The sequence below is a fragment of the Pinus tabuliformis genome, chromosome 9 (genome assembly GCF_031772625.1).
Source record: "Pinus tabuliformis cultivar Carrire ecotype Pingquan chromosome 9, CPIR1, whole genome shotgun sequence".
NCBI classification, from domain to species: domain Eukaryota; kingdom Viridiplantae; phylum Streptophyta; class Pinopsida; order Pinales; family Pinaceae; genus Pinus; species Pinus tabuliformis.
Window position 1 is genome coordinate 719,347,470 of NC_142307.1, and position 21,218 is coordinate 719,368,687.

Here is a 21,218-nt window from a genome sequence, read left to right on the forward strand (position 1 = left end):
AATCAAGTGTGAAAAGGGCGACACGATCTCTACATATCTGAACAAGCTCACCACCTACAGGGATGAGCTTGGAAGTGTAGGAATCACAACAGCCGATGATGACATGGTCAGTATTTCTCTCCTCGGTCTTCCTAAGAGTTGGCATAGCTACCAAGACTCAGTAAATGGAAGAGAGAAATTGCCTTGAATTGGGAATGACTGTGGTCGGATCTAATGTAGGAGGAGATAATGAGAAGCACCAGAGATGGTTCTTCATCAAAGCATGATGATGAAGAAAATATAGCCTTAGCCAGTAAGGTGAGGAAAGGGAAAGGGAGGGCTTCCCATTACAAATTGAGTTCTTCCCATGGTGGGAAGAAGATTGACAAATCGAAAGTGAGATGCTTTCTTTGTCATGAGGTGGGCCATTATGCTATGAATTGTCCACAGAAGAAATCCAAGAAGGGATCCTTGAAAGGATCAAACGGTAAGGCACTAGCCTCACAGTTCGAATTGGATTTCACCCTCATCGCATGCATGGTTTCATCGATGGTGGGTTGTGTTTGGTACTTGGACAGTGGAGCCTCATTCCACATGACCGACGACAAGAGTTTATTCAGTACCTTGGAGGAGAAGGACCCCTAGATGTGCATAGAGATGGGCGATGATGGAAAGTAGCGTGTTTTAGGTGAAGGCACGGTTTTGTTTTAGAGGGAGCATGGAGCTCCTCTCACCCTGATTGATGTAAAATATGTGCCTGGACTGAAGAAGAACCTGGTGTCCATCGCAATGTTGGAAGACAAAGGCTATGATGTAGTCTTCAGTAAAGGAAAGGCATTCCTAAGATACATCAGCACGGGACAGACCAAGAGGATTGAGATTCGAGTAAAGAATCTCTACAAGATGGAGGTAGATGATTGTGCTGCATTGAGTTCCAAAGCAGAGTTGGTGCAAAGCCAAGATATTCGTGAGCTATGGCATAGAAGATTGGGCCACTTGCACCATGGGGATTTGAAGATCATGCAACAGATTTCTACCAGACTTCCCAAGGGTAAACTGGATCAAGTGGATACATGCAAAGGTTGTACCTTGGGTAATTATGCAAAATATTCCTTTTAGGATCGAGACAGTCGAGTTGGAGAAATCCTGGAGCAAGTTCATACAGATGTGTGTGGACCATTCTCGACAACCTCCATTGCTAAACAAAGGTACTATGTTATTTTCATTGATGATTTTTCTCGTAGATGTTGGATCTACATGCAGAAGAAGGATCAAACCTTCTCAAGATTTTGTGAGTTCAAAGCCTTGGTTGAGAAAGAATCTGGAAAGAAAATAAGGGCCTTGCGAAGCAAAAATGGTGGAGATTATGTCTCTAAAAAATTTAAGGACTTCTGTGCAGCAGAAGGAATTAAACGGGAGTTGACGGCACCCCATAACCCACAACAGAATGGGGTGGCCGAAAGGAACAATAGAACCATTGTGAAAGTAGCTCAGGTGATGCTGCATGACTAAGGCCTACCACTTTATTTGTGGGCTGAGGCATGTAATACAACAATATACTTGTAGAATAAAAGCCCGCATCATACACTGGGGATGAAGACATCAGAGGAGGCTTTCTCCAGGAAGAGACCAGATGTGAGTCACTTCAGGATATTTGGCTCATCGGTATTTTGCCATGTGACCAAAGATCCCCGGAAGAAGCTAAATCCAACAACTGAGTTTGGGATACTTGTGGGGTACACTGATACACCCCATAACTATCAGGTGTTCTTGCCTACCAGTTAGAGGACAGTGGTATGCAGAGATCTGAAGTTCGATGAGCAGAAGGCCATGCAAGTTTCCCTTGAGAGGGAGCTCAAGTTGCATGCAGAGGAGGAAATTTTGGTTCCTAAGGAGGAGGAGCCTCAGACTGATGCAAAGCAGTCGCATGCAGAGGATCCAGGAGTGGAGACATCCACTCATGCAGAGTCTTCCAGAGATGGGCGGAAATGCTCAAGGGAAGCTGACAGATTGATGATGGATGTGAGAGAGAATGTGGGACAACCATCTTCTCAGCGCAGATAGAGGAGGTCACCTGAGCGGTACACTGGTTACATGGCCCTGGTTGGGGAGTGTGTAGAGACCGAACCATCTTCCTTTTAGGAAGCAGTGCTGCAGCCAGTCTGGGTTGATGTTATGGTGGAGGAGTACAACTCCATAGTTCGGAACAGTGTTTGGGATGTTTTCCCAAGACCAGAGGACAAGTCAGTGGTGAGTTCCCGATGGCTTTACAAGGTAAAGCAAGCAGCTGATGGTAGTGTGGAGAAACATAAGGCAAGGTTTGTTGCTCATGGTTTCTAACAGGTTGAGGGGATCAACTATGATGATACTTTTGCTCCTGTAGCAAGGTACTAATCTATCAGATTGATGTTGGCACTATCAGCATAGATGGGTTGGAAGATCCATCAGATGGATGTGAAGACAACGTTCCTCAATGGAAAGATTCAGGAAGAGTTGTACATAGAGCAGCCGAAAGGATTTGAGACCTTCGATCGTGAGTCGCATGTGTGCCAACTCAAGAGAGCTTTGTGCGGGTTGAAGCAAGCACCTCGTGCTTGGTACACTAGGATCGACAACTATTTCACTGGGTTTGGCCTCACAAAGAGTGAAGCAGATGCTAACCTTTACCACATCATGGTAGAAGGTAAGCCATTGATCATTGTTATTTATGTTGATGATCTGATATTGAAAAGTGATGATCAGTTGATCAAGTCTTGCAAGGAGGACCTTGTAAGAGAGTTCGAGATGAAAGACATGGGTCTCATGCACTACTTTCTAGGCATGGAAGTGTGGCAGAGGATGGGGAAGTGTTTGTGTCTCAAGGCAAGTATGCCAATGAGATACTCAGGAGATTCCACATGGAGAAGTGAAAGCCCATGCAGACTCCTCTAGCAGGTAACAGGAGGAAGAAGGATGCTACTTCAGATGAGGTAGTAGCTACTACTGTTTATTGAAATCTTGTGGGTTCATTGATGTATTTAGTGAACACACAACCAAATTTGTGCTTTGCGGTGAACTAGCTGAGTCAAGCTATGGTTCAGCCTACCAAGCTGTTTTGGAAGGAAACAAAGCATGTGTTGAGATACTTCAGAGGCACATCTCAGTATGGATTATGGTACAAACAGACAAAGGGAGTAAAGCTTCAGGGCTTCACAGATGCATATTAGGAAGGGAGTCCATCAGATCAGAAGAGAACTTCGGGAGCAATTTTGAACCTTGGTTCAGTTGTCATTTCTTGGTACAGCAAGAAACAAAGGTCAGTTTCACTTAGCTCAGCAGAGGATGAATACATGGCTGCCAGTCAGGCAGCATGTGAGGCCATTTGGATGCAGAAAATTCTGGTTGGATTGTTTGATCAGAGGATGGATCCAACTGTGATCTATTGTGATAATCAGAGTTGTATCAAACTCTTTGAGAATCTAGTATTTCATGACAGGTCCAAGCACATCGATATCTGGTATCATAATCTTCAAGACTGTGTGGTGAAGAGGATCATGTTGTTGCTGTATGTTTCGACTGAGGAGAAAGATGCAGACATTTTGACTAAGGCATTGTCAAAATGCAAATTCGAGTTCCATAGAGATAGGATCGGGGTGACATATGATCCATTTCTTGTTGAGAGAGAGTGTTGAAAATAGCAACAAGAACTGATAAATATAGAAGTGCTAAAAATAGCATTGCTATAAATAGCATTTAGGGATACATTCCAATTTTAGTTAGTCACTGAAATAAAATTGAGAATTAAAATTCGAAGTTGATCTTAGCAGCTATTTGAAAAATAGTTAATTAATTCATCTTGAGTTAATTAGTTGGAGAAAATCAAACATGAAGTCTATGTGAAGACATGCAATAGTTATCCCTTTGATTCAGGAAGATATCCCTTAATTAAGGAGATCAGGATGAGTTGTAATTAGTTAGCTCAGTTAACTGAGTTAAGTCCAGTTAGATTAGTTCCAACAGTTTGAGGAACTAATTGTGAGTTTAGTTAGTCAATGCATGCATGAATGCAACTAGTGTACTTCAGATAACTGAATATTCTCTCATAAATAACTCATGCATGTCAGTTCAGTCAGAGACCCAGTTGAGATTAGAGGATGGGACAATGTACTATTAGTTGTAGGAATGTTCCCTTGAGGATATCTCTTGCATGCAAAAGGAATTCATTCCTTGAGGATTGCACATCTATTTCTGAGTTTGGTGAGTTGTGTGAGAGGTGAATTCACACAGGTGGCAGCCAGAGGACCTGGGATAAACTGCGCAAAGAAATAGGAGGCTTGGAGGATTGAAGGAAGGAACATGTGTTGTCTATTCTATTTATGAGTAGCACTGAGGGATTATACTGAGAGATGGATAGCTTGAGAGCTAAAGCTTTGTGTAATCTTGAGATATTTCCACTTGTATGATAATATAGATAGCAGGGTTTTTAGCTAAGGCTTTCCCTAGAGTATTCTTCTGTGTTCATGTGCGATTGATTTCTCTTCATCTGTTATATGTGTTCTGTTTGATATTGCTCAAAATCAATTAAGCTTCCACAAGTTTGTTTGTAGAAGTATATCAAGTATTTTGCTTTAGTATATTGCATTATCAGGTGATCTACAGTGGGAATTTCTACAATAAACCCATAAGATACTCTTCAGGTTTCTAGCGCATCGATTATTAGGATAAGTGAGGATTTCCATTAGGGGAATTGGGTATTGGGAATTGGTATTGTGAGGAACACGATAAATACATTAGGGAATTTGGATGTTTGTCACCTCTACACCTAATGTTGCAATTTTTCCCTACCTGAATGATAATTCAAGGGACAACATATCAGGCAATGGGATCGAGAGTGGCATTGGATTTTATATGTTGCACATTATGTTGTTGTTGATGAAAAAACATGTCATTGATGTCAAATTGTTGCCTAAGAACCAACAATATAATTCATGGATCAAAGGTAGCACCATGGAAGCCAGATCTCTTGCTTACCTCATCAAGTAATGTTAAAAGGGGAGATTTTTTTTTTTTTTTTTGAGTTTATCAGAAGGTTATGATGTCCTAATAAGTTTATGGATAATCTTATTGGATAGTCCTCGTCAATAACTTTCTATTAGTACATCATACTCTGAAAAACCCTTCCTAGATGAGAATTTATGGGGTAACATCTCTCCAAAATCACCAAGTAATAATTATGAATTAAACAATAAATTTTCTTTCTTTTCTTTAATTAATATGTACACTACTTGTCATAATAAAAGGGTAAACCACTTAATTTTACTTTTAGAGAAAAAAACATCTTATTTCTAGCTCAATATCTACTTTTTTCCTATTACATGAATCATTTAGATGTTTCTCCATTCTTGAGTCTCACTTAAAGCCCAAATCTAGGGCTAGATATTGTATATAAGATATTCTCAGCAACTCCTTAATGATCAAACTCATTTCAACGCTCTCTTGCTAGTATAGGGGGCATGATTATGCTAACACATTGACCTAACATAATTCCACTTATATATTGTAATGGTAATTATTATTTTTTCTTTTATTAATAGTCGACATTTATAATCCGTTTCGTGATGTTATAATAACTATACCACCATGCACCATATGTTATTATGTTGGCCTTATAATGTTTATACTGTCAAGCACAACATATCATTGATATTTACATTTTCTTTGGTTCCATTTCACAGTGTTGATTCACATTGTTGGTGACCCAGAGTCACATTGTGTTTTGCCATAATGCAAAGCCTGAGAACATCTAAATATGGTTTTTAGTTTTCTATTTTAAGTGTTTTATTTTCTTTAGGAAATTATCTATGAAAATGCAAGGAATTTATAAATATATCTATGGGTATGTTTTCCATACATTTTTAGGTTTGAGCTTCCATACACCTTGAGTTTGACATAAGGGTTTAATGTGAGAAATTGAAAGCACGGAGAACAAATATCAAGAAACTAAGGTGGCCAATTAAGAATCCATTCCTAGATTACTGGCATCAAAGAAACAACTGAGAAACGAATAATTCAACTATACAATACACAATAACTTGAATTTATCCCTTTTAATTCCATCCCATGTGAGAATTTATCAAAATAAATAAGGATACTCCCATGACCTTGATAAAACTCAAAGAAATTAAAGAAAACAATCTTATAGATTTTGGGTTTCCTTTATTTCACATAATTACATCAGATTCCACACAAGCATCAAGTATATAAACATGATTTTCCATGAAAAACTTTGTAATTGTATTAATATCATGCAAAATTCAAATTACAATAGGGTTTCTAGAGTTACATCTAAATAGAGGATCATTAATAACCAAAAATGTACTTCAAAATCCTTCCCTTACAATAGCTTCAACATATCCTAACACTTTCTCAATAAAATTTTAGCAAAGTTATAGTAGATAAAATTTCTCTTATTACATGAAAATTAGGCCTGTATATAAGCTCTATAGACCCAACAACTTGACCTAAAAAAACTAGTGGTATTCAATAACCAATATGGATCTTTTACAAACAACTAGAAGTTTCATAACTAAATTCTTCTAGATGTATCTAGCTATAGGATGCTAGGAGTTTACAACTATAGGGTGGTTCCTACCCTGCCTTGGCTATCCAAAAATGGTTGTATTAACCTCTTTCCCTATTTTGCATGTGCATTGGGTGAAAGGAGGGCACATTAATTTGGCTTGAGTGTTTCTAGGGTCCACCATGATTAAGCTAACACCCATGGATGTTGTTGTGATTGTTGTTGTTGGGGTGGCTTGGAGCTTGAGTGTACCTCCATATTGGATGATTGTGGTACTGTTCCTCCAACTTGTGATTGTGCAGGTTCCCTTTGAGTGGATAATCTATAAAAGTCCGTTAATCCTTTAAACTATTTTCTAAACAACATGTCATACATTTTCACATACAAAATGGATCCATCCAGATTAATGATTGCATCATAATCCACTTGGCCTTGTTCCATGAAAATCATCTTCAAAATGGATAATATTTCAAAATAATCTACATAAAGGTCAACGTCTCTTCCCTATAGAGCACAATATTCTTCTTCAGATCCTCATCAATCATTCTTGATTTGAAATAAGAGCTTCATGAGAGAATATTTGGGGTTCAAGTATTTATTTCTATAAAAAAATGATGAGAATTTCCTTCTGTATAAAATCTCACATTTTTCCTTGAAGCTCTATATCTCCTTGGTGATTGCTCCAACCTTCTTATCTATCATTGTCACCAGGTTTTTTTTCCTCTTCATTTAGTTTTATCTTGCCACTACCTTAGGTATATCAATATTTAATTTTGTGAAATCTTCCTTAGACATGTGATTGAGGAAACCTATTATTATTTCAACTTTCGAAGGGAGGTTTCCAATATTCTTCCTTCTCACATGCATCTCTTTGTTATCCATTTTTATGGTATCTATCTTATCTTAAAGTAGCTCCATGTGGTCCTAGTTATTTTCCATTATCTTTATTATTATATTACAAATTATTCCTTTTGTGGTTTTGAATGAGGATTTACTCAAGTGTTTCCTTTTCAACACATCTAACTCTTCTTCAATCTACTGGTAATCCTCTTAGTTCCTATATATTTCCATTTTTGTGATTTCCAACTCTTCTTCCTTCATGTGTAATTCTTGCTCTTTAGTAGAGAGTATCATCTATAATTTCTTGGAATAATATAACACCACCATTTATTCAACTTGTCCTTCCAGTGTATCAGGAGTTTGGTGGGGTTGAGATTGTAGGTTTTAACCTCGTACAGAAATTACTTGCATACGAATTCTAAAACACAGAAAATAAACAATGCGAGAGCAGAACACATAAAACACATATACATAGAGATTTTCCCCTGGATCCAAAAATTGGGACTACCAGCTTGATTTTTCATTATGTTCCTTTCAATGTTACAATACATATTTATACATGCTGAAGCATCCAATACCATGGACTGAAAACCATCGCGTCCAATACCATGGACCAAAAACCATCGTGTCCAAAAAACATGTGGGAAAATCATGCACAAAACCATAGGTGGGTCCACCCAACCTAACATAGGGTCCAAAACCAAAATTTTCCGGGGCGCTGCCTCGGACCCCATAAAGTGGGGTTACAGGTGCCTCTCAAACCCCCTGTTAACTACGTGGAAAGAATATAACACAACCCAACATTCTCCCACTTGTTGTTTTCTTTCCACAGGGGGCACAAGAGAGCTTAGTCATTTTTCCAGCCCTGAAATGCCCATTGTCTCTCTACACCAAGAGAACTTCTCAGAGCTCACAGATTTTGTCAATGCATCTGTAGTATTCTTCAAAGTGTCCACCTTCACTAGCAACATCTTTTTGTCTTCCATCATATCCCTCACAAAGTGATATTGAACATCAATGTGCTTTGTCTTTGAATGATATGCGGGGTTCTTTACCAAGAAAATTGCACTTTGGCTGTCATAGTCTATCCTTATAGCTTCCTGTACTAACCCGATACTTGAACACAATCTCTGCAACCAAACTGCTTCCTTTCTTGCATGAGTGGTTGCCATGTATTCTGCCTCTGAAGTTGACAGTGCCACTACAGATTGTTTCTTACTCATCCAACTGACTGCACCTCCAAATAGGTTAAACACATACCCACTTGTAGATCTTCTCTGATCTAGATCTCCAGCCCATTCTGCATCAACAAAGCCATGAATATCCAACACTCTGTCCAATCTTGGTCTTCCTTGGTAGCACAAACCATAATCACTAGTGCCACACAAATACCTGAAAACCTACTTCACTGTTGTCCAATGCTCCTTCCCTGGTTTTGACATAAACCTGCTCAATACTCCCACTGCTTGTGCAATGTCTGGTCTAGTACAGACCATTACATACATCAGGCTACCAATTGCACTTGCATATGGAACACGGGACATGTCCTCTTCCTCTTCTTGTGTCTTGGGACACTGTTCAGCAGATAACCTCACACCTATAGGAATAGGAACCTTCATCGGTTTACTATCCTGCATATTAAACCTCTGCAATATTGTCTCGACATACTTCCTTTGGTTTAACCAAAGCTTCCTCTTTGCCCAATCTCTTTTAATTTCCATGCCCAAAATATAGTTTGCAGCACCAAGATCTTTCATGTCGAATTTGGAGGACAATTGGGTCTTCAAATCCTGGATAACTTCTTTGTCATTTCCAACCAACAACATATCATCCACATACAAGACCAGATAAATAAAACAGTCCCAAATTAATTTAAAATACACACAGTGATCTGCTTTGCTTCTAGTGAAGCCAAGTCCCTGTATAAATGTATCAAATTTCTGATACCACATCCTTGGTGACTATTTTAACCCATATAGAGACTTCTTTAACTTACATACCAGTTCTTTCTTACCCTTCACCACAAAGCCTTCAGGTTGCTTCATGTAGATCTCCTCTTCCAGATCCCCATGAAGAAATGTTGTCTTCACATCCATCTATTCTACCTCAAAATCAAAAGTAGCAGCAACAGATAAAAGTAATCTAATAGAAGTTACCTTGGCAACAGGAGAAAAAATATCACCAAAATCAATTCTCGGCACTTGGGAATAACCTTTTGCTACCAACTGAGCTTTGTATTTCTCCACTTTTCCTTCTACATTTGTCTTCTTTTTAAACACATATTTGCTGCCAATGGGTTTCCTTCCAGCCAGAAACTCCACCAGATCCCAAGCCTCATTTTTGTGCAAATATGCCATTTCATCAACCATGGCCTCTTTCCAGAGTTTTCCATCCTCTGAATCCACTGCTTCCTTCACAGTTCTGGGATCATCATCAATAATAGACAAAGCAAAATTTGAACAGAAAGCAGATGGACTATACCTTTCTAGCTGCCTTTTTTCTCGAACTGATCTTCTAACAACCAGAGTTTGTGGCTCTTCATCTTCTGATTCCTCCTCTGCTATAGAGTATGATTCTTCCTCCTTTAGCTCAAACTCTATCTTCTCAGGTTCCTTTGGTTGGAAGTCATGTTTAATAACATCTTTCACCTCTCTGAACACCACATCTCGGCTGTACATAACCTTCCTTGTTACTGGGTTCCAAAGCTTATAACCATTTAAACCATCCTTATACCCAATAAAGATGCACTTTTCAGATTTACTATCCAACTTTGTTCTTTTCTCCTTTGGCACATGTACATATGCATCACATCCAAATACCCTCAGATGTGAAAGAGAGGGTTTCTTACCAGTCCATACCTCTTGTGGAGTCTTGTCCTCCAACGGTGATGAAGGTGATCTGTTGACCAGGTAACATGCAGTATCCACCGCCTCTGCCGAGAATCCTGTCCTATCCCGGCACCACTGAGCATGCTTCTTGCCGTTTCCATCAACGTCTTGTTCATTCTTTCTGCAACTCCATTTTGCTGAGGTGTATATGGAGTAGTCTTCAATCGTACTATACCACACTTCTTGTAGAATTCTTCAAATTCCTTACTGCAAAACTCTCCATAATTATCTGTCCTCAACACCTTTATCTTCTTATCTATATGGTTTTCCACTAGAGCTTTAAATTATTTAAACCTATCAAAGACTTCAGATTTATTCTTAAGGAAATATATCCATGTATTCCTTGAAAAGTCATCTATAAATGATACATAGTACACAGACTTACCCAATGATGGAACCTTCACAGGTCCAAACACATCACTGTGCACAAGCTCTAATATATGTTTCGCCCTCTTATCACTAGAGGGGAAACTCACCCGATTCTGCTTCTCGTATACACAATTTTCATAGAAATCAAAATCCAGAGAGCTATTACTCATACCTTCTACCATACCTTTACCATGAAGTATTTGAAGGCCCTTCTCTCCAATATGTCCAAGCCTTTGATGCCACAACATGGTCTTTTCTCCAGAGACCACTAGATTTTCTACTCCACTTTCAGGAACCACGGAACTGTTGCACCCATCAACAATAGTGCTACCTTGCAGCTTGTACAGAGTTCCAATCCGAATTCCCCGCATCAATACCAGTGCTCCCCGAACCATCTTGCAGGTATCCTTCTCGAACACTGTTTTTACACCTGCATCATCCATCTTGCTTACAGAAATTAGATTTCTGGCCAATGCAGGAATATGTAGAACACCCGAAAGTGTTCTAACTCTTCCACCTTGCAACTTCAACTTTACCTTTCTGCGACCAACGATTTTAGCCTTCCTGTCATCCCCCAAGAAGACATCACCACCATCATATTTCTCATACTCATAGAACCACTCTCTATGGGGAGTGAAGTGAAAGGATGCACCTGAGTCAATAAACCATGCCTCATGATCTACATGTGTACTTGAAGAAGCCAAGTACACATCCCCACCTTCATCTGAGGTGGTTTTCGTCTCTGCAGAAGGAGCCTCATCAAATCCCTTTCCTTTGTCAGGAGCTTTAGATTTACAGTCCCTTTTGAAGTGGCCTTCCTTTCCGCATTTCCAGCACACCACCTTTATGGGTTTTCCTAGAGATTTAGATCTCCCTCTAGATTTAGATCTCTCACTCAATGACTTATTTTTGTTTCTATCCTGGGACCGTCCTTGTACAGACAAGGCATCGCCATTTTGGCTCTCCATATTTTTCCGTCTCATCTCCTCCGTCAAAAATGCTGAGACTATTTCATCAAACTGCAAGGCAGTTACATTGCTACCTTTGCAATAACCAGACTATCCCACGAATCTGGTAGAGAACACAACAAACTGATTCACTTATCTTCATCTGAAATTTTAATATCAACAGATGCTAACTGACTTACCATAGCATTAAATGCATTCAGATGCTCTATCACCGAGTCTCCATCTTTCATCCTCAGGTTATATAACTTTTTCTGTAGGAATAGTTTATTCACTAGAGACTTAGATTGGTACAAAGTCCCTAACTTGTCCCACAAAGCCTTCGCTGTAGCTTCCCCTGATACATTCAGAAATACTGAATCTAAGACACATAATCGTATTGTTCTCTTTGCCTTCCGATCCAACTTCTTCCATTCTTCATTGGACATTCCTGTTGGTTTAGTACCCGGATCTACCGCGACCCACTGGTCTTTATCCACCAACAGATCCTCCATATTGAGTTTCCACAACTCAAAACTATGACCATTAAATTTCTCGATCTCTATCTTTCCACTGCTCGCCATCTTCTTTCACCACTAGAATCGATCTCGCAGATCTCCCACTGAACAGGGTCTACCACAAGCCCGAGCGAAATCCCTCAGCAACAAAGGCATCCCCTTTAAGTCAAAACAACTCTGATACCAAATGTAGGTTTTAACCCCGTACATAAATTACTTGCATACGAATTCTAAAACACAGAAAATAAACAATGTGAGAGCAGAACACATAAAACACATAGACACAAAGATTTTCCCCTGGGTCCCAAAATCGGGACTACCAGCTTGATTTTTCATTATGTTCCTTTCAATTTTAAAATACATATTTATACATGCCGAAGCATCCAATACCATGGACCGAAAACCATCGTGTCCAAAAAACATGTGCGAAAATTATGCACAAAACCATAGGTGGGTTCGCCCAACCTAACGTAGGGTCCAAAACCAAAATTTTCCGGGGCGCTGCCCCAGACCCCATAAAGTGGGGTTACGGGTGCCCCTCAAACCCCCTATTAACTACGTGGAAAGAATATAACACAACCCAACAGAGATGTCTCACCTAAATTTTTTTCATTCCTTGAATATGTGCCTACAATAACACAAATTGGTCTCTATACTCTTTATTATTTGTTATTATATCATAGATATTTTACCTTATCTCTTGATTCTCCCTTTCATCCTATCCTAGGTCATCAATTTGCACAAGGTCGACATCCAAGACCTTTAGTTGCATCTTTAGGGCTACTATCTCCCTCTCCTTACCATCCAACATAGTTTTGAATTGTTTAAAGTCACAAGGGTATGTAGAAAAATGAGTGATCTTATCATCTAGATTATTTATCTTTGTTTTTATGTATCTACACACAAATATCTCTTACTTCAATTGACCACTCATTATTGTACATCTCTTGCAACTTTCTTGTTCTTGCATTAGTCTTGTGCATTTCCTATGCATCATGTGTGTCACTTGCATGCCCAGTTCCATGATATTTGTGGATGGAATGTGGTAAGCTAGTAGAGACATCTGGTGGATCTCAGAATCATCTATGGACCTAACTATATCTTCTTTAGACTACAAAAATATAATTTGAAATATATTTCATGATCTAAAGAACTTTTAACATGCATTCTAGGGAGTGACTGACTCTCTTCTATTCTTATATCCCTTTTCCTTTCCTTGGACAAGTACTTGGCCATTTCTTGAAATTGTTCCAAAATTGACATTTTTCTATGCTTGGATACCTCTCGTAACTCTGTTATATCATATGTTGACATAGAAACAATCATGTGCTCAATAGTCAAAGTTGTCTTCATCTAGATTCCCAGTTCGCTATTATACAAAACCAAAGCTTAGGATTATATATCTTCATAATCTTCATCATGTTCTTCATCTTCATTATCCCCCTCTTCTTCTTTTCCTTTGCCCTTCTTGGAGCTTTCCTTCTCTCTTTCATCTATATCCATGGCCTCTTATGTGCTTCTTTTCTTTCTCGAGAGGTGGGATGTGCTCAATTATATAGGATGAATAATAGCCTTGACCTACTCCCATGTGGATTTATTTTCACATTGTTATACTATTAGGTTGGATTCATGCTTATTTCCTTCTTTTCCTTGTATTTCCTTCTTTCATATAGGATATTGTGTGGGCCATGTTTCTAGCACCTTCTTGTGGGAAATCAAAGATTTTCAATAGATTCTCCACTATATTTAGGATACTCATTGTATTTACCAAAAATGGCCCCACCTCACTAGGGAGGTTTAATGTCAAAGATACTTTCTTAGCAGTAAAATGAAAGTTGTCACCGTTTAATATTTGCCTTATATACTCTAGTGAGAATAGGTGTGGAGTTAGAAATGTTGGCAATTGTTATGTTCTGTTTCAAACCATTATATCCTTATGACTATGTACTCATGAAAGTGGTACCGGTCACCCACTCTAGTATTAGGACTAAACTGAAATATTTCCCTAAGTAACTTACGGGCTCTAGATAGAGGCTCACCATGCAAAAATTTATATACAACAGACATAAATGACCAGACATAATTAAAAAGGCGTTGGTTGTTTTCTAGTTTCTCACCATGGGAAACCATTCAAAGATGGAAGACAAAGCATTTTGTTCATTGACCATTTTAGTCTCTAGGATCTCAAGGTAAGAATAATTTTGTTGAATAAAAATATAGAATATATAGGCTTTATATGAAAAATACCTCCCTTCCTCAAACTATATCAACTAGGCATGAATTTCATTAGATAGAAATTAGGGAAAATCAAATTTTATGAAAGGGGTGACTCGATGACATAAAGTAACTAAGAAACATTAGACCAAATCATTTACTTGAACATTGGTATTAAGAGAAATGACTTGAGTAATCATGATAAAAGATATTTGGGGCATAAAATAAAATATTGTGATAAGATAGGGAGGAGGCCCAAGAGGGGTGAATACTCCTTCTTTGTTTTTTTATGGTTCATATGATTCTTGAACTCTGGTGGAAGGGATTTCCACTAATCTTCTAGTACTTATATGTCTAACTTTTGCATGTGTACTATGTCTAGGAATGATAGGATATCTGCAATTTCCTTTGGTGTGACATTAATAATTACCTTATCTCCATGGGTAGAAATGATGACTCTCTGATTTGGAACATGTTTGTTGGCACATCATGTTACCATCTATCAGAAATATTGTACTTGTAGGACCATTGCTAGGACCATGTTTCATTCAAATAGGCTATTGTGATCCCCATTTGAATAAGAAGTATCATGTACTATTTGTATAATTTTTTTCATGTCATCAGTGGTCAACATTAGAGATCAAACATTAGCACCCTGGTTAGAGAAATCATGATCCTTAGCCATTTCTTCCATTTGAACATAAAATTAACTTGGTGCTGGTGGTGTAGCCATTAAAGATAAGGGATTTCATTGGGGCGAACTTAATCAACTTTAATGGAATGAAGGAGGTGGAAAGATATTAGGTTTATAAGTGAGACTAATTATCGAATATGCAACTACCATGTAGATCAATGGGATCGACGGATAGTATGGAGGTAAATTTAATTTGAACTTGGTGATATTCACTTGCTTAATGCACACGAGTGTCAAATTGAGGGGTTTTATGGAATTTTATGCTAGGATTATCAAATTATAGGGTTGCTTGGGATGTATACAAGTTAACCCCTTGTAATGGGGAGCTAATTGGCACAAAACAGATCTTTCATGTATACAAGTCCATCAATACTTTAGATTATTTTCCAAACAATATGTCATACATTTTCACATCAAAAATTTCTCCATCCAGATTAGTGATTGCATCATAATCCACTTGGCCTTGTTCCTTGAAAATACTCTTCAAAATGAATAGAATTTCAAAATAATCTACATAAAGGTCAATTTATCTTCCCTATAGAGAACACTATTCTTCTTCAAATCCTTTTTGATCATTCTTGACTTCAAATAAGATCTTCACCAGAGAATATTTGGGGTTCAACTCTCTATTTCTATAAAAAGATGATGTGAATTTCCTTCTGTATAAAATCTCACATTTTTCGATGAAGCACTATATCTCCTTGGTGATTGCTCCAACCTTCTTATCTATCATTATCACCAAGTTTTTCTTCCTCTTCATCTAGTTTTCTCTTTCCACTACCTTAGATATATCAATATTTAATTTTGTGACATATTCCTTAGACGTGATTGATGAAACCTATTATTATTTCAACTTTGGAAGGTAAGTCTCCGATATTCTTCCTTATCACATTAATCTCTTTGTTATCCCTTTTTATGGTATCTATCTTATCTTAAAGTAGCTCCATTTGGTCCCAATTATTTTCCATTATCTTTATTATTATATTGAAAATGATTCCTTTTGTGGTTTTGAATGAGGATTTACTCAGGCGTTTCCTTTTCAACACATCTAGCTCTACTTCAATCTACTGATAATCCTCTTACTTCCTAAATATTTCCATTTTTATGATTTCCAATTCTTATTCTTACTTGTTTAATTCTTTCTCTTTAATCGAGAGTATCATCTACAATTTGTTGGAATAATCTAACACCACCATTGATTTAACTTGTCTTCCCAGTGTATTAGGAGTTTGGTGGGGCTAAGATGTCTCACCTATTTTTTTTTTTTTTCATTTGTTGAACTTGTGCCTACATTAACACAATTTGATCTCTACAATATTTATTATTTGTTCTCATATCATACAACTTTTACCTTAGCTCTTGATTCTCCATTTCATCCTATGCTAGCTCATCAGTTTGCACATGGTTGACATATAGGATCTTTAGTTACATCTTTAGTGCTACCATATCCCTCTCCTTATCATACAACATAGTTTTGAATATTTTAAAGTCACAAGGATATGAAGACAAATGAGTGATCTTATCATCTAGGTTATTTTATCTTTCTCTTTATTTATCTACACAAAAATATCTCATACTTCAGTTGACCACTTGCATTATTCTACATCTCTTGCAACTCTCTTGTTCTGGCATTAGTCTTGTGCATTTTCCTATGCATCATGTGTGTCACTTGCATGCCCAATTCCATGATATTTGTGGATGGAATGTGGTCAACTAGTAGGGACATTTGGTGGACCTCAAAATCCTCCATGGAACTCACTATATATGCTTTAGAGTACAGAAATATAATTTGAAAATCTATTTCTCATGATCTAAATCACTTTTAACATGCATTCTATGGAGTGACTAACTATCATCTATTCTTATATCCCTTTTCCTTTCGTTTTCTAAGTACTTGGACATTTCTTGAAATTGTTCCACAATTGAAATTTTTCTATGCTTGGAGACCTCTCCTAACTCTGCTATATCAGATGCTGCTATATCCGATGATGCTATATCAGAGGTTGACATAGCAAACATCATGTGCTCAATAGTGAAAGTTGTCTTCATGTAGATTCCCAGTTAGCTTTTATACAACACTAAAGCTTGGGATTATATATCTTCATCATCTTCATCATATCCCTCTTCTTCTTTTCCTCTGCCCTTCTTGGAGCTATCCTCCTCTCCTTGGTCTACATCCATGGGTCCTTATGTGCTTATTTTCTTTCTCAAGAGGTGATATTTTCTCAATTATATAGGATGCATAATGGCCTTGACCTACTTCCATGTGGATTTATTTGCACATTGTTATACTATTAGGTTGGGGTCATTCTTATTTCCATTTTTTCCCTTGTCTTTCCTTATTTCATATATCATATTGTGAGGACCATATTTACATGCACCTTCTTGTGGGAAATCAATGTTTTTCAATATATTATCCACTATATTTAGGACACTCCTTGTATTTAGAAAAAATGGCTCCACTTAACAAGGGAGGTTTAATGTCAAAGCTACTTTCCTAACAGTGAAATGCAAGCTGTCACCATTTAATCTTTGCCTGATATACTCTAGTGAGAATATGCATGGAGTTATAAATGTTGGCAACATTTATGGTATTTATTCAAACAATTTTATCCTTATGACTGTGTACTCATGAAAGTGGTACCATTCACCCACTCTAGTGTCAGGAGTAAACTACAATATTTTACTAAGTAACTTATGGGCTCTAGGTAGAGACTCACCATGCAAAAACGTCTATACAACAGACATAAATGACAACACATAATTGAAAAGGTGTTGGTTTTTTTCTAGTTTTCTCACGATGGGAAACCATTCAAAGATGGACAACAAGGTATTTTGTTCATTGAACATTTTGGTCTCTAAGATCTAAAGGTAAGAATAATTTTGTTGAATAAAAAGATAGAATAGATAGGCTTTCAATGAAAAAAACCTCCCTTCCAGAAACTCTATCAATTGGGCATGGATTTCATTAGATAGAAATTGGGGAAAATCATATTTTATGTAGGGGGTGACCGGATGATATAAAATAACTAAGAAATATTGGACCAAATCATTTAATTTGACATTGGTATCAAGATAAAGGACTTGAGCAATCATGATAAAATATATTTGGGGCATAAAATGAAATATTGTGATAAGATAGGGAGGAGGCCTAGAAGGGGTGAATAATCCTTCTTTGATTTTTTTATGGATCATATGATTCTTGACCTCTGGTGGAAGGGCTTTCCACTGATCTTCTAGTACTTATATGTCTAACTTATGCATGTGTACTCTATTTAGGAATGACAGGATATCTGCAATTACCTCTGGTGCGACCTTAATAATGACCTTATCTCCATGAATAGAAATGATGAATCTCTGATTTGAAACATATTTGTTGGCACACCATGTTACCATATACCAGAAATGCTATACTTGTAGGATGACCATGTTTCATTGAAACAAGTTATTTTGATCCCTTATTGAATCAGAAGTATTGTGTACTATTTGTATACATTTTTTCATGTCATAAGTGGTCAACATCAGAGCTCGAACAGTAGAATCTTGGTTATAGAAATCATGATCCTTAGCCTTTTCTTCCATTTGTACATAAAAGGAACTTCGTGCTTGGGGTATAGCCATTAATGATAAGGGATTTTATTGGGGTGAACTTAATCAACTTTAATGGAATGAAGAAGGTGGAAAGATATCAAGTTTCTAAGTGAGACTAATTATCCAATATGAAACTACCATGTTTATCAATGGGATTGACTGATAGTATGGAGGTAAATTTAATTTAAACTTGCGAGATTCACTTGCTTAGTGCACATGAGTGTCAAATTGAGGGGTTTTATGGAATTTTATGTTAAGATTAGAAAATTCTGTGGCTGCTTGGGATGTATACAAGTTAATTGCATGTAATGGGGAGATAATTGGCACAAAACATAGCTTCCATGAAAAGATAATCAATTCTTCACATAAGCAGGCTAGGGTTACTACTCGAGATCAAATTTTCTCAAATCCTTACTTGCATGGGGATTAATGGGTTGAATTCATAAAGATAAGGTCAATGGTCCATTTGAGGATGTTAATTCAATATTGGGTGGGGTAGGAATATATATATATATATATATATATATATATATATATATATAGGGTATGATGCAAAGACCACCTACATAAAACAAAAAATTAAGAGAAAAAATGGGCCCATCACTCTTTAATAATTTTTTTTAAAAATTGACATTTGTGAGGATGTCATCAGGTGATTTTAGGGTTGACATCATGCTTACATATTTCCTTGATATTTTTAGCTTAGGAGGTACTCCAAACCCTCGGCTAGAGGTTTGTGGAGGAATGGGAACACAAATATGTTTGTGGGCTTATAAGCCAAGCCTGTTGGCTTTCCACCCGAGCTTGTGGGTGTGAAACCACCAAGATAAACCATGGTTTTACGAATGGAGGTTAAGGGGCATCCCTATAGTAGCTAGGGGAAATTTCAATCACTCGAAAATGATGTGTCAATTATGAATTATTAATTTTTGAAGTTAAGAATGGTTGTAGAATAAACCTGGATCAGGTTAGCTACCATAAGGGAGGTGCCCTTATAGGGCAATTCAAATCCCCCAACAATAACCTATAAATAAGAGAGTTTTTGAAGGAATTTGATGCATATCCAAGGAGTAATAAACATAAAGAATTATTTGATCTAGCCGTAGATAGAAAAGAAACCAAGGAAAGGAGGAAGAGGGCATGTTTTGCAATTTTTCTTGACTATTTTGTAGTTTTCATTCAAGGGCAGGATGTCGCAATATAGAATGTGAGAATAGGACTAGTTTTGTGAAAAATATTAGGTTCTTTATCTCTGTACTGGGTGAAGGAATTTGGTAGTTGCAACAACGTGAGGGAGGGCCAATTGAGTGGGGAAACGAGCCGAGGAAGGACCTCCTAACCCAAATATAGTAACTATAAGGAAGCCACATTTAAAACAGGCTATTATCCATGTGTTTGGTTAGATTTATTCTTATTGGTGCTTGATTGCGGACTGTAAGGTACCTTGTGGAGGAACCCAAGGCTAATCAAGTTCATTGAGAGGGCTAGAAGGGATAACAAGTGAGATAATTTTCTTGAAGAAGGGAACTGTACCCTTGGAGTAGGGTTTAGGGTTGTTGTTGCTCCCTAACCATATCTCAAAAGTGCATAAAACCCAAGGACAAGGAGAGCAGAGAAAAGGCATATTTGGTATATTCTCTTTGATGATGTTTTAATAGTGGATAGTGTCATAGTTTTGTATAATTTGTTTTTTTTTTTTATGGACACTTGTAGAGCAATTGAGGTTGTGTGGAAGTGGACCATATTTGAGTCCCAAGTGTAGTGACCTAAGAAGGAATTTAGGCCTACTAGAAGTGGCAAAGTTGGAGCAACCTAAAGAACAACTTGTGGAGGAATGTACAGGCTTACTTCAAGCCCTAAGGAACAAGTATCTTGAAGTACTAAGGGATTGTTATAATTGGTGCACGAAGAGATCATAGGCTTGATCATCGAGATGTAGATTTTAGCCTTGGACTTGCCTTATGGAGAAGGACATCTACAATAGAAGTTGGGAAATCCTCCATGCCCTAAGTTCATTGTTGAAGAAGGATCTAACTCCTCATAAAAAATTTACCAAATTTTAGTTATCCATCATAAACATGAGTTGAGTGTCACTATGATATGACCCGACTTCCAAGTTCTAGTTATGGAAGTGGTGCCAACTAACTAGAAGCAAACGACCATTCCTTAGAGATTACAGATCACTTAGAAGCCTAACAATCACTCCAAGTGATCAATCCCTAAGTTGGAACTCCTTTTAACAAACTATAATCCACAACTGACCCGTAACACATCATTCATGCAGTTGGGAGGCTACTACCACACCCATATGTCTATATCCATGTGGTTATGACTGAGATATGCCAATTATGTGCCAATGGTTGTGAGATCTATGCCACCTTTTTAGGATAGCCTTTAGGCAACTTCCTAGAAGTGGCCAAAAATTTCTAGAAACATAAAAATGATAAAACAATGCTAAAAAATCAAAACTTGAGAAATATATTGACCTAGACATGCCTAATACATGTTACACATTGCGTCAAACAAATAGTAAACAAAGAACCTATACATCATGAATGCATATCTGATCATAAATTTCTAATCTTCATATGTGAGTCACTAAGAAAGCTCTATGCCCTCTCT